Raw genomic sequence first — 13,649 nt, 5'->3', positions numbered from 1 at the left:
GGTTCAATCCCTGTGTCAGGAAGATCCTCTGGAGAAGGGAATGGCAACCCATTCCAGTATTCTTGCCTGGAGAATTCCATGGACAGAGGAGCCTGGTGGGCTACAGTCCATGGGGTCACCAAGAGTTGAACACAACTGAGCACTAACACTTTCACTAGGTAGGAAATCTGTGCTGTTGAATATATATATTCATGATAATAAAGATACAGTCATTATAATATTTTTAAAGGGCTCAAAGAGATCCAACTTTTATCCCATAATAAATTGGGTTCTCAAAACAAAAGTGGATAAATACATATAATTACAAATAGTTAAACATTTGAACAAACAAGAAAGTTTGTTTTTTGCCTCACAATCAAAATTATATACATACACAGTATTTCAAAATAATTTGGGTCAAAATATTTTAAAATTACCTTATAAAGCAACTTTTAAAAGGGAGGTGAAATTCATATAACTGTAGAATTTATATGAAATTACTCCATTTTAGCAACAAGTAAAAAGTAGAACAGACTGCAAAATAAACAGTTTTTCTTAAATCCATAAGAGAGGGGAGAACAAAGGGCAAATGCACGATACTGGATGCTTGGGGCTGGTGCACTGGGATGACCCAGAGGGATGGTATGGGGAGGGAGAAGGGAGGAGGGTTCAGGATGGGGAACACATGTATACCTGTGGTGGATTCATTTTGATATATGCCAAAACCAATACAATATTGTAAAGTTAAAAAATAAAATAAAAAAATAAGTCAATGTGTCAACAAAATAAAAAAAAAAGATTAGAGAGAAGGAAAAATATGTTATCACTGTTTACTGGAGCACAGACAAACAGAAACTGCTGCAGAAATCAGTGCCAGGGTAGGAAAACTTGAACCATAATTGATGAATTGGTGGAGGCTCAGTGTGGACAACTTTGAGAGTTAAAAATTGTCTGGGAGATCCAGCCATACAAGATCCCAACAATATTTACTTGAGGAGTTTGAACATATTCCCACAGAAAATACTTTAGAAAAATCTCCTCAGATTTCTAGCAGAGGGAGGGAATAGCGACCATTTTGAAATACATCAGCACACTCTGGTGTGTGTGTGTGTGTGTGTGTGTGTGTGTGTTTAACAAGCCCTTCTCTCAGAAGAAAACAGTTAACTAAAACCTAAGCTATTGAAGTATTATCTGAGGCTAACTTATCTGGGAAAGGGAAATACCCAGCTCTAGTCCATCCTAGCCAATTTGTTTCATTGAAGGGAGGAGAAACAAAACTGAGAAACACTTGTGAAGCTTACAGTCCAGAGGCATGGGGACACTAAAAGACTAAGACCTAATCATAGGACTATAGAACACTTCCCCTTTTCCCACACCTCCTCACCAATTAACCAAAGCCTTTTTACTGTAGTTTCTTTTCCCCAGTACATCATGTCTAGCCATCAGAGAAAAATTACAAGGCATACGCAATATAAAAAACATAATTTGAAGAGGTAGTGAAAGCATTAGAACTAGACACTGCAGGGACATCAGAATTATCAGGACTCCATCATGGATAAAGTGAGGGACAAATAGAGACTTTCTCAGACAAGCAAGTGAAGGAATTTGTTGCACTAGATATGCCATGAAAAATGTTAAAAGGAGTTCTTGAAAGAAAAAGAAAATAATGTACATCAGAAACTCAGATCTACATACCAAAGTGAAGAGCAGAGAAGAAAGAGGTAAAGGTAAAATAAAAACTTGCATTTTCCTTATTCTTAATTAATCTAATAGAGAACAGCTTAAAATAATGATAGCAACAATGTTTTCAATTACATATATGTTTATATCTTATGCTTATATGTATGCTTACATATAAGACTATGTTATATTCTTATGTATGTCTATATCTTATGTTTATATCTTAAGCTTATATGTTTATATCTTATGTTTATGTGTATGTTTATGTCTTATGCTTACATATATGCTTACATATAAGAATAATGAATGACAACAATGAGACAAGAAGTGAGAGGAAGGAATTGGGACTGTTTGTTATTAATAGTATCAGGTATTCACACTACCCATGAAGTTCAGTTCAGTTCAATGGCTCAGTTGTGTCTGACTCTTTGTGACCACATGAACCGCAGCACACCAGGTTTCCCTGTCCATCACCAACTCCTAAAGTCCACCCAAACCCATGTTCATTGACTTGGTGATACCATCCAACCATCTCATCCACTGTAGTCCCCTTCTCCTCCTGCCCTCAATCTTTCCCTGCATCAGGGTCTTTTCCAATGAGTCAGCTCTTTGCATCAGGTGGTCAAGGTATTGGAGTTTCAGCTTCAACATCAGTCCTTCCAATGAATATTCAGGACTGATCTCCTTTAGGATGGACTGGTTGGATCTCTTTTCAATCCAAGGGACTCTCAAAAGTCTTCTCCAACACCACAGTTCAAAAGCATCAATTCTTCAGCACTCAGCTTTCTTTATAGTCCAACTCTCACATCCATACATAACGACTGGAAAAACCATAGTTTTGACTAGATGGACCTTTGTTGGCAAAGTAATGTCTCTGCTTCATAATATGCTGTCTAGGTTGGTCATAACTTTCCTTCCAAGGAGTAAGCATCTTTTAATTTCATTGCTGCAATCCCCAAAGGTGATATAGTGTTATTTGAAAGTGGACTTAGAAAATTATAAATGTATATTCCAAACTCTAGATTAATAATCAAAAAAAGTAAAAGAGAAAAGAAGTACAAATAATATACTAAGAAAGAAGGAGAAGAGGATAACAGAGGATGACATAGTTGGATGACATCAGCGACTCGATGGACATAGGTTTGGGTAGACTCCGGCAGTTGGTGATGGATAGGGAGGCCTGGCATACTGTGGTTCATGGGGTCGCAAAGAGTCAGACACGACTGAGTGACTGAACTGAATTGAAGAAAGAAGAGCAAGTGGAATCAACTAAAATGCTCACTTAAAACCACAGAAGGTAGGAAAAAGGTGGAAGACAAAAGTAAAAACAAAGAATTGGGACAAAAAATAGAAAACTATAATACATATTGTAGAAATTAATCCAAAATTTAAATAATCACTTTAAACGTCACTTTAATTTAAATAATTTTAAATTAAATTTAAACAATTTACTTAATTTAATAGATTTAAATAATTTAAATGATAAATTAATTAATTATTAATAATAAATAAAATTAAAAAATAAATAAATAAAATAATAAATTAATAAATAAAAAATTAATTTAAATAATACACTTTAAGTGTATCAATTAAAAGACAGAGATTGAATTCTACCAAAAATTCAGAGAAGAGCTAACACCTATCCTACTCAAACTCTTCCAGAAAATTGCAGAGGAAGGTAAACTTCCAAACTCATTCTATGAGGCCACCATCACCCGAATATCAAAACCAAAGATGCCACAGAAAAAGAAAACTACAGGCCAATATCACTGATGAACATAGATGCAAAAATCCTTAACAAAATTCTAGCAAACAGAATCCAATAACATTTTAAAAAGATCATACATCATGACCAAGTGGGCTTTATCCCAGGGATGCAAGGATTCTTCAATATCTGTAAATCAATCAATGTAATACACCACGTTAACAAATTGAAAAATAAAACCATATGATTATCTCAATATATGCAGAGAAGCTTTGACAAAATTCAACAACCATTAATGATAAAAACCCTCCAGAAAGCAAGCATAGACAGAACATACCTCAACATAATAAAAGCTATATATGACAAACCCACAGCAAACATTATCTTCAATAGTGAAAAAATGAAAGCATTTCCCCTAAAGTCAGGAACAAGACAAGGGTGCCCATTCTCACCACTACTATTCAACACAGTTTTGGAAGTTTTGGCCACAGCAATCAGAGTAGGAAAAGAAATAAAAGGAATCCAAATTGGAAAAGAAGAAGTAAAACTCTCACTGTTTGCAGATGACACGATCCTCTACCTAGAAAACCCTAAAGACTCCACCAGAAAATTACTAGAGCTAATCAATGAATATAGTAAAGTTGCAGGATGTAAAATTAACACACAGAAATCCCTTGCATTTCTATACACTAACAATGAGAAAACAGAAAGAGAAATTAAGGAAACAATTCCATTCACCATTGCAACGAAAAGAATAAAATACTTAGGTGTATATCTACCTAAAGAAATAAAAGACTTATATATAGAAAACTATAAAACACTGGTGAAAGAAATCAAAGAGGACACAGAGAAATATACCATGTTCATGGATTGGGATAATCAATATAGTGCAAATGAGTATACTACCCAAAGCAATCTATAGATTCAAAGCAATCCCTATCAAGCTAACAATGGTATTTTTCAAAGAACTAGAACAAATAATTTTACAATTTGTATGGAAATACAAAAAAAAAAAAACCCTCAAATAGCCAAAGTAATCTTGAGAAAGAACAATGGAACTGGAGAAATCAACCTGCCTGACTTTAGGCTCTATTACAAAGCTACAATCATCAAAACAGTATGGTACTGACACAAAGACAGAAATATAGATCAATGGAACAAAATAGAAAGCCCAGAGTTAAATCCATGCACCTATGGACACCTTATCTTTGACAAAGGAGGCAAGAATATACAATGGATTAAACACAATCTCTTTAACAAGTGGTGCTGGGAAATCTGGTCAAGCATTTGTAAAAGAATGAAACTAGAACACTTTCTAACACCATACACAAAAACAAACTCAAAATGAATTAAAAATCTAAATGTAAGACCAGAAACTATAAAACTCCTAGAGGAGAACATAGGCAAAACACTCTCTGACATAAATCATAGCAGGATCCTCTATGACCCCCCTCCCAGAATATTGGAAATAAAAGCAAAAATAAACAAATGGGACCTAATTAAACTTAAAAGCTTTTGCACAAAGAAGGAAACTGTAAACAAGGTGAAAAGACAGCCTTCAGAATGGAAGAAAATAATAGCAAATGAAACAACTGAAAAAGAATTAATCTCAAACATGTACAAGCAACTCCTGCAGCTCAACTCCAGAAAAATAAACGACCCAATCAAAAAATGGGCCAAAGAACTAAATAGACATTTCTCCAAAGAAGACATACAGATGGCTAACAAACACATGAAAAGATGCTCAACATCACTCATTATCAGAGAAATGCAAATCAAAACCACAATGAGGTACCATCTCACGCCAGTCAGAATGGCTGCCATCCAAAAGTCTACATGCAATAAATGCTGGAGAGGGTGTGGATAAAAGGGAACCCTCTTACACTGTTGGTGGGAATGAAATCTAGTACAGCCACTATGGAGAACAGTGTGGAAATTCCTTAAAAAACTGGAAATAGAACTGCCTTATGATCCAGCAATCCCACTGCTGGGCATACACACCGAGGAAATGAGAACTGAAAGAGACACGTGTACCCCAAAGTTCATCACAGCACTGTTTATAATAGCCAGGACATGGAAGCAACCTAGATGTCCATCAACAGATGAATGGATTAGAAAGCTGTGGTACATATACACAATGGAGTATTACTCAGCCATTAAAAAGAATACATTTGAATTAGTTCTAATGAGGTGGATGAAACTGGAGCCTATTATACAGAGTGAAGTAAGCCAGAAAGAAAAACACCAATACAGTATACTAATGCATATATATGGAATTTAGAAAGATGGTAACGATAACCCTGTATGCGAGACAGCAAAAGAGACACAGATGTATAGAACAGTCTTGGACTCTGTGGGAGAGGGTGAGGGTGGGATGATTTGGGAGAATGGCATTGAAACATGTATAATATCATATGTGAAATGAATTGCCAGTCAGGGTTCGATGCATGAGACAGGGTGCTTGGGGCTGGTGCACTGGGATGACCCAGAGGGGGATGGGGACAGAGGTGGGAGGGGGGTTCAAGATGGGGAACACATGTACACCCGTGGCAGATTCATGTCAATGTATGGCAAAACCATCACAATATTGTAAAGTAATTAGCCTCCAATTAAAATAAATAAATTTATATTTAAAAAGATAAAATAAAAGACACAGATTATCAAAGTGGATTAAAAAACAATCCAACTACATGTTGTCTATAAGAAATCCACTTTAAATATAGAAACATCCATTTAAAAGTAAATGGATGGAGAAAAATATACTATGTTAACACACATCAAAAGAAAACAGTATGGCTATATTAATTTCAGAAAGAACAAACTTTAAAGTAAGGAAAATTATCAGGGATAAAGAAAGGTATTACATAATAATAAAGAGGTTCGTTCTCAAAGATTACATTACAATTTTTAAAATATGTGCAACTAAAAACAGCATTAAACTACATGAGGCAAAATCTGATAGAAGTACAAGGAGGAATAGTGAAATAACAGAGAAGTGCAAATGCCAAATGATTTCACTCATATGTGGAATATATTTTAAAAATAAATAAATGAACAAAGCAAACTGAATAAAAACAAACACCCAAATACAGAGAACAAAATAGTGATTACCAAAAAAGAAGGATCCTTGGGGAGGGCAAAATGGGTAAATGGGATCAACTTTATGGTAATGGATGAAAACTAGACTTTTAGTGGTTAGCATGCTGCAAGGTATACAAAAGTAGAAACACAGTTTGTCCACATGAAATCTACATGATGTTATAAACCAATGTTGCCTGAATAAAAAATAAAATATATATATCATTAAAATTAAAAATACAATAGATCTTCCAGTTTCGTGGAGAAGTACTTAACATCACTAAGCATAGCGTGATGATTTGATTTGCTTATATTCTGAAATGATTACCACAATAGGTTTAGTTACTGTCTATCATTTCATATAGACACAATAAAAAGAAAAAAGTAATTTCTCCTTGAACTCAGGATTTACTCTCTTAATGACTTTTCTATGCACCTTTTAACCATCTTCCTCCAATTCCCCCACCTCCCCAACACCTAGTAACTACAAATATATCTTTTATTATTAATCCAATGTTAGTTAGATTCCACATATAAGTGAGATCACACACTATTTGTTTCCTCTGACTTGTTTCACACAGCATAATGCCTTTAAGGTCCATCCATGTTTGTTTGCATGTATTACATTGGAGTATAGTTTATTGATGATGTTGTGTTACTTTCAGGTATACAGCAAAGTGATTCAGTCAGAAATATACATTTATCTATTCTTTTTTAAAATCTTTTCCCATTTAGGTTGGGAATATTGAGCAAATTTCCGTGTCCTACATAGTAGTACTGGAAAATCTTTGTTGGTTTTCATGTAGGTTATTCATTTTAAATACAGTAGTGTGTATCTGCCAATTTCAAACTTCCAATTCATCCCTCCCCACTTTTTTTCATTGGTAACCATAAGTATGGGCTTCCCTAGTGGCTCAATGGTAAAAATTTGCCAGCCAATGCAGGCCCCACAGGAGATCTGAATTTGAAACTTGAGTCAGGAAGATCCTCTGTCTGGAGGAGGAATTGGCAACCCACTAAAGTATTCTTGCTGGGATAATTCCATGGACAGAGGAGCTGGGTGGGCTATCCAAGAATGCTCAGATTCCTTATACAAAATGGTGTAGTTTTGCATATAACTTACATATATCCATCCACATACTTTGAATCTTCTAGGTTTAAATTTTCTAGATGTTTTTTATCATACCTAATAGAATATATATGCTATGTAAATAGATGACAGCATGTGGCAAATTGGAAGTTTTGCTTTATGAAACTTTCTGGAATTTTTTTCAATATTTTTGATCCATTGTTTGTTGAATATTCAGATGAGGAAACATAGATGTGGAAGGCCAATTGTATGAACCACAACTTCTATATCCATTCATCCATCAATGCACACTTAGTAACTTAGTCCGTGTCTTGACTACTGTAAAAAATTCTGCCATGAACTTGGGGTGCATATATCTTTTTTGAAATGGATTATATGATAGTTCTTGTTTTTTTTTTTTTTTAGGAACCTCTATAATGTTGCATAGGGGTTCTATCAATTTATATTTCCACAGAACAGTTCCCAAGGTTTTCCTTGCCTCCACATTCATGTCAACACATGTTATGAAATGCTTTTTGATGATAGCCATTCTGACAGATGTAAGGTGATGTCTTTGTGGTTTTGATTTTCAATTCCCTAATGATTAGTGAGAGTGAGTATCTTTTCAGGTTATTGTTGGCCATCTACATGTCAGTTAATAGATAAAAAGAACTAAATGGGAATAAATCAAGAATGGTTATGGGAATACTCCCCTTACATAAAGCCTTTTGCTTGTTTCTGGAAAAAAATATTGATACATAGGGCTCATTCTCTCCCAATCCATGAATAAGAGCACCAGCAAGAATTGTATATGACTTCTCACTCTTTCCCAACTCAGTAACTCTAAATGAGTTCATGGTTCTATACTTTTTGTTTTAAATGGTACTTAAGTCTCACCTACCCAGTGCATTATCTTTCTCAATATTGAAGATATTCTTACTTTTTCTTTCTTTTTTCATTTCTCTTCACCAAGTATCTCTTCTGATTTTTTTCTCTTGGGAAAACCAACATGACTTATAGACCTGGTTCCCAGGGGAAATCAATAAAATGTTTGTTGTTAGGGATCTGAGAAGTATCAATGGGTCACCAATACCTAGTATTAATAATTAACTGTATTCCCACCGGGAAAAAAATACATATTTTTTTTCCTGGAGGTGATTACACTACAAAGCAGAAATCAAAATTATTAAATTTCTACAAATGCGGCTGTACAACCTAGAACAGAAGAGGTAGGTCATTAAAATGTTCCTAATATTGAGCAATACCACAGCAATCTCTCTCATATTTCTCTTCCACTTTCTGTCTTTATTTCCTCCTGTCTCCAGTCTCCAAAGTTCCAATCCTTTGGACACTATTTCACTAAATTATGCTATGCCTGAAGAAGGGACTGACATTTATGATGCCTCTCTTTGGTGATGAGATACTATAATTTGGGGTTATAATTTGTCTTTACTCCTTATGCTAAGTCACTTCAGTTGTGTCTGACTCTCCGTGACTCCCCGGATTGCAGCCCACCAGGCTCCTCTGTCCATGGGATTCTCCAGGCAAGAAAACTGGAATGGGTTGCCATTTCCTTCTCCATGCTCCTTAGAGGAGAGGGAATTTTCAGTCACTAAAGTCTGAACACCAACATTCTGATTTTTCGCTTGAAAAAAATCTACTTTAGCCAAAACTTGCAAAACTACGTTGAATAGTAATGGTGAAAGTGGGCACCCTTGTCTTGTTCCTGACTTTAGAGGAAATGCTTTCAATTTTTCACCATTGAGGATAATGTTTGCTGTGGGTTTGTCATAAATAGCTTTTATTATGTTGAGGTATGTTCCTTCTATTCCTGCTTTCTGAAGTTTTTATAATAAATGGGTGTTGAATTTTGTCAAATGCTTTCTCTGCATCTATCTAGATAATCATATGGTTTTTATTTTTCGATTTGTTAATGTGGTGTATTACATTGATTGATTTGCAGATATTGAAGAATCCTTGCATCCCTGGGATAAAGCCACAGCAATCAGAGCAGAAAAAGAAATAAAAGGAATCCAAATTGGAAAAGAAGACGTAAAACTCTCAATGTTTGCAGATGACATGATCCTCTACATAGAAAACCCTAAAGACTCCACCAGAAAATTACTAAAACTAATCAATGACTATAGTAAAGTTTCAGGATATAAAATCAACACACAGAAATCCCTTGCATTCCTATACACTAATAATGAGAAAACAGAAAGAGAAATTAAGGAAACAATTCCATTCACCATTGCAACGGAAAGAATAAAATACTTAGGAATATATCTACCTAAAGAAACTAAAGACCTGTATATAGAAAACTATAAAACACTGGTGAAAGAAATCAACGAGGACACTAATAGATGGAGAAATATACCATGTTCATGGATTGGAAGAATCAATATAGTGAAAATGAGTATACTACCCAAAGCAATTTATACATATACACAATGGAGTCAACAGTATTCTTCACAGAACTAGAACAAATAATTTCACAATTTGTATGGAAATACAAAAAACCTCGAATAGCCATAGCGATCTTGAGAAAGAAGAATGGAACTGGAGGAATCAACCTACCTGACTTCAGGCTCTACTACAAAGCCACAGTTATCAAGACAGTATAGTACTGGCACAAAGACAGAAATATAGATCAATGGAACAAAATAGAAAGCCCAGAGATAAATCCACGCACATATGGACACCTTATCTTTGACAAAGGAGGCAAGAATATACAATGGATTAAACACAATCTCTTTAACAAGTGGTGCTGGAAATCTGGTCAACCACTTGTAAAAGAATGAAACTAGAACACTTTCTAACACCATACACAAAAACAAACTCAAAATGAATTAAAAATCTAAATGTAAGACCAGAAACTATAAAACCCCTAGAGGAGAACATAGGCAAAACACTCTCTGACATACATCACAGCAGGATCCTCTATGACCCACCTCCAAGAATATTGGAAATAAAAGCAAAAATAAACAAATGGGACCTAATTAACCTTAAAAGCTTCTACACATCAAAGGAAACTATTAGCAAGGTGAAAAGACAGCCTTCAGAATGGGAGAAAATAATAGCAAATGAAGCAACTGACAAACAACTAATCTCAAAAATATACAAGCAACTCCTACAGCTCAACTCCAGAAAAATAAACGACCCAATCAAAAAATGGGCCAAAGAACTAAATAGACATTTCTCCAAAGAAGACATACAGATGGCTAACAAACACATGAAAAGATGCTCAACATCACTCATTATCAGAGAAATGCAAATCAAAACCACTATGAGGTACCATTTCACACCAGTCAGAATGGCTGCGATCCAAAAGTCTCAAACTGCCAGAATACAGAAAGGACACCCCAAACTCAGCAATTTAAACAAGATGAAGAGACAGAGGAATACCCAGCAGATAAAGGAACAGGATAAATGCCCACCAAACCAAACGAAAGAGGAAGAGATAGGGAATCTACCTGATAAAGAATTCCGAATAATGATAGTGAAATTGATCCAAAATCTTGAAATTAAAATGGAATCACAGATAAATAGCCTGGAGACAAGGATTGAGAAGATGCAAGAAAGGTTTAACAAGGACCTAGAATAAATTAAAAAGAGTCAATATATAATGAATAATGCAATAAATGAAATTAAAAACACTCTGGAGGCAACAAATAGTAGAACAGAGGCAGAAGATAGGATTAGTGAATTAGAAGATAGAATGGTAGAAATAAATGAATCAGAGAGGATAAAAGAAAAACGAATTAAAAGAAATGAGGACAATCTCAGAGACCTCTAAGACAATATTAAATACTACAACATTCGAATCATAGGGGTTCCAGAAGAAGAAGACAAAAAGAAGGACCATGAGAAAATACTTGAGGAGATAATAGTTGAAAACTTCCCTAAAATGGGGAAGGAAATAATCACCCAAGTCCAAGAAACCCAGAGAGTCCCAAACAGGATAAACCCAAGGCGAAATATCCCAAGACACATATTAATCAAATTGACAAAGATCAAACACAAAGAACAAATATTAAAAGCAGCAAGGGAAAAACAACAAATAACACACAAGGGAATTCCCATAAGGATAACAGCTGATCTTTCAATAGAAACTCTTCAAGCTAGGAGGGAATGGCAAGACATACTTAAAATGATGAAAGAAAATAACCTACAGCCCAGATTATTGTACCCAGCAGGATTTCGTTCAAGTATGAAGGAGAAATCAAAAGCTTTTCAGACAAGCAAAAGCTGAGAGAATTCTGCACCACCAAACCAGCTCTCCAACAAATACTAAAGGGTATTCTCTAGACAGGAAACACAAAAATGGTGTATAAATTCGAACCCCCAAAAAATCTACTTTAAAATATTCCTATGGCCTGAATGTTAAAGCCAAAATATCCAGCAGAGATAGCAACCAACTCTTATGAGACTCTTCCTCTGGAGATTCCTGAGTCTTTAATGTTCTCTAAAAAAGCAAAAGAACTAAATATTTTTAACTGGTTAGAATACAGTCTTTCCTCATGTGCTAAGCATGAATTCAGTATTTCAAGATTAACTAACTAAATGCTAGGACTCCTGATAACTTCTGAACGGAATCAGTACAACATAGTGTATGCAGTTATAAGTAAGTCTGATTTCACTATATTTTTAGCATTTCTTTTTAGATATATTTCTTCAGTCAGTCTTATCTGTTTTAGTAAATAATAAGAGTCTATTCAAAAGAATAAAATTAAGTTGACAAGATAAAGTGGGGGAGTTATTAGTGCTTTCCCACTGTTTTCAGTGTATGATTTATCTATTCCAAATAATGGACACACCAGGATTCTATAATGTGTCACATACATTAACATTTCTCTAGAAAAAGAAGCATGTACATATTTGGGCCAAATTTGACATAAAACATCCAGGGTTTTCATCATAGTACACTCAGTAATTGTCAATCACCAACCAAGAAATGGTGGTTTAACCAAGGCTAACAAAACTAGTAAACTAGTGTCAAAAATCATAATAACACTCTACCTCTAATATCACATATATGCATACTTCATTCCCTCCATAAATCTCAGTGTTCCTTTTCATTTCCTTGGCCCTCTTTTTTCTCTGTTGCTCTCCTTTCATTTTCTTTCCATTTTTATTGCAAACATGTGGTCAATTTAGAAAAAATATAAAATATATTCAAAATTTTAGTATTAAAATGACATTCATTATCCAAAGTTATCGAGATGTTACTGTATATGTGAACATATTTGTGCAATGTAAACATATCAAGAGCACAACAACAACAAAAAAACACTCATTTGTAACCAATTTTTGTCACAATAATTTAGTGGACATGACAAAACTATATTTGCATCTATGATAATGGCCATATTTATTTTGGCACCAATCTTATCAACTTCCCCTTTCTGTATATCTTTTCATAACTTATCTCTTTTTAATATACTTCTATTTTTTCTCTTTACATTGGATAATGAATGGATTCAAATATGTCTTATAGATAGACATCTATAATCATTCTGTTTATATGAAGTGATGATAGATACTCTCCTATATTTAAAATTTGTTGGTAGCAATTTCAGTTCAGTTCAGTTGTTCAGTCGTGTCCGACTCTTTGTGACCCCATGAATCGCAGCACACCAGGCATCCCTGTCCATCACCAACTCCCGGAGTTCACTGAGACTCACATCCATCGAGTCGGTGATGCCATCCAGCCATCTCATCCTCTGTCGTCCCATTCTCCTCCTGCCCCCAGTCACCCCCAGCATCAGAGTCTTTTCCAATGTGTCAACTCTTCGCATGAGGTGGTCAAAGTACTGGAGTTTCAGCTTTAGCATCATTCCTTCCAAAGAACACCCAGGGCTGATCTCCTTCAGAATGGACTGGTTGGATCTCCTTGTAGTCCAAGGGACTCTCAAGAGTCTTCTCCAATACCACAGTTCAAAAGCATCAGTTCTTCGGTGCTCAGCTTTCTTCACAGTCAAACTCTCGCATCCATACGTGACCACTGGAAAAACCATAGCCTTGACTAGATGGACCTTTGTTGGCAAAGTAATGTCTCTGCTTTTCAATATGCTATCTAGGTTGGTCATAACTTTCCTTCCAAGGAGTAAGCATCTTTTAATTTCATGACTGCAGTCA

The sequence above is a fragment of the Bison bison genome, unplaced genomic scaffold, assembly GCF_000754665.1.
Source record: "Bison bison bison isolate TAMUID 2011002044 unplaced genomic scaffold, Bison_UMD1.0 scf7180017845316, whole genome shotgun sequence".
NCBI lineage: Eukaryota > Metazoa > Chordata > Mammalia > Artiodactyla > Bovidae > Bison > Bison bison.
Note: the sequence above shows the minus strand (reverse complement) of the source record.